A 2,500-nucleotide genomic window follows, 5' to 3' on the forward strand; every position below is an offset into this window, starting at 1 on the left:
AATTTTGACTTTTTTGAGTGCACGTGCAAATCTGCTGGAAAAGCCTGTGGAAGTTTCACGGCGTTCGTACGATATTTGGCGACGCAAAAATGAGCGATTTCCCAGCTCGATGGAATTCGGCGCGACAGAAACGATGCCCCGTAACGCACATGAGAGCAATCCGGGCCAATTTCTCCCGTTTGATGGGGTCTATGTGTAAAAATTTTGACTTTTTTGAGTGCAGGTGCAAATCTGCTGAAAAAGCCTGTGGAAGTTTCACGGCGTTCGTACGATATTTGGCGACGCAAAAATGAGCGATTTCCCAGCTCGAGAGAATTCGGCGCGAGAGAAACGATGCCCCGTAACGCACATGAGAGCAATCCGGGCCAATTTCTCCCGTTTGATGGGGTCTATGTGTACAAATTTTGACTTTTTTGAGTGCACGTGCAAATCTGCTGAAAAAGCCTGTGGAAGTTTCACGGCGTTCGTACGATATTTGGCGACGCAAAAATGAGCGATTTCCCAGCTCGATGGAATTCGGCGCGACAGAAACGATGCCCCGTAACGCACATGAGAGCAATCCGGGCCAATTTCTCCCGTTTGATGGGGTCTATGTGTAAAAATTTTGACTTTTTTGAGTGCACGTGCAAATCTGCTGAAAAAGCCTGTGGAAGTTTCACGGCGTTCGTACGATATTTGGCGACGCAAAAATGAGCGATTTCCCAGCTCGAGAGAATTCGGCGCGAGAGAAACGATGCCCCGTAACGCACATGAGAGCAATCCGGGCCAATTTCTCCCGTTTGATGGGGTCTATGTGTAAAAATTTTGACTTTTTTGAGTGCAGGTGCAAATCTGCTGAAAAAGCCTGTGGAAGTTTCACGGCGTTCGTACGATATTTGGCGACGCAAAAATGAGCGATTTCCCAGCTCGATGGAATTCGGCGCGAGAGAAACGATGCCCCGTAACGCACATGAGAGCAATCCGGGCCAATTTCTCCCGTTTGATGGGGTCTATGTGTAAAAATTTTGACTTTTTTGAGTGCAGGTGCAAATCTGCTGAAAAAGCCTGTGGAAGTTTCACGGCGTTCGTACGATATTTGGCGACGCAAAAATGAGCGATTTCCCAGCTCGAGAGAATTCGGCGCGAGAGAAACGATGCCCCGTAACGCACATGAGAGCAATCCGGGCCAATTTCTCCCGTTTGATGGGGTCTATGTGTAAAAATTTTGACTTTTTTGAGTGCACGTGCAAATCTGCTGGAAAAGCCTGTGGAAGTTTCACGGCGTTCGTACGATATTTGGCGACGCAAAAATGAGCGATTTCCCAGCTCGATGGAATTCGGCGCGACAGAAACGATGCCCCGTAACGCACATGAGAGCAATCCGGGCCAATTTCTCCCGTTTGATGGGGTCTATGTGTAAAAATTTTGACTTTTTTGAGTGCAGGTGCAAATCTGCTGAAAAAGCCTGTGGAAGTTTCACGGCGTTCGTACGATATTTGGCGACGCAAAAATGAGCGATTTCCCAGCTCGAGAGAATTCGGCGCGAGAGAAACGATGCCCCGTAACGCACATGAGAGCAATCCGGGCCAATTTCTCCCGTTTGATGGGGTCTATGTGTACAAATTTTGACTTTTTTGAGTGCACGTGCAAATCTGCTGAAAAAGCCTGTGGAAGTTTCACGGCGTTCGTACGATATTTGGCGACGCAAAAATGAGCGATTTCCCAGCTCGATGGAATTCGGCGCGACAGAAACGATGCCCCGTAACGCACATGAGAGCAATCCGGGCCAATTTCTCCCGTTTGATGGGGTCTATGTGTAAAAATTTTGACTTTTTTGAGTGCACGTAAAAATCTGCTGAAAAAGCCTGTGGAAGTTTCACGGCGTTCGTACGATATTTGGCGACGCAAAAATGAGCGATTTCCCAGCTCGAGAGAATTCGGCGCGAGAGAAACGATGCCCCGTAACGCACATGAGAGCAATCCGGGCCAATTTCTCCCGTTTGATGGGGTCTATGTGTAAAAATTTTGACTTTTTTGAGTGCAGGTGCAAATCTGCTGAAAAAGCCTGTGGAAGTTTCACGGCGTTCGTACGATATTTGGCGACGCAAAAATGAGCGATTTCCCAGCTCGATGGAATTCGGCGCGAGAGAAACGATGCCCCGTAACGCACATGAGAGCAATCCGGGCCAATTTCTCCCGTTTGATGGGGTCTATGTGTAAAAATTTTGACTTTTTTGAGTGCAGGTGCAAATCTGCTGAAAAAGCCTGTGGAAGTTTCACGGCGTTCGTACGATATTTGGCGACGCAAAAATGAGCGATTTCCCAGCTCGAGAGAATTCGGCGCGAGAGAAACGATGCCCCGTAACGCACATGAGAGCAATCCGGGCCAATTTCTCCCGTTTGATGGGGTCTATGTGTAAAAATTTTGACTTTTTTGAGTGCAGGTGCAAATCTGCTGGAAAAGCCTGTGGAAGTTTCATCCGACGAAAAAAGCACGTTCTCGAGAAAGCAGGAGAGCTAA

This window comes from Lampetra fluviatilis, chromosome 4 (assembly GCF_964198595.1).
Source record: "Lampetra fluviatilis chromosome 4, kcLamFluv1.1, whole genome shotgun sequence".
Taxonomy (NCBI): Eukaryota; Metazoa; Chordata; class Hyperoartia; order Petromyzontiformes; family Petromyzontidae; genus Lampetra; species Lampetra fluviatilis.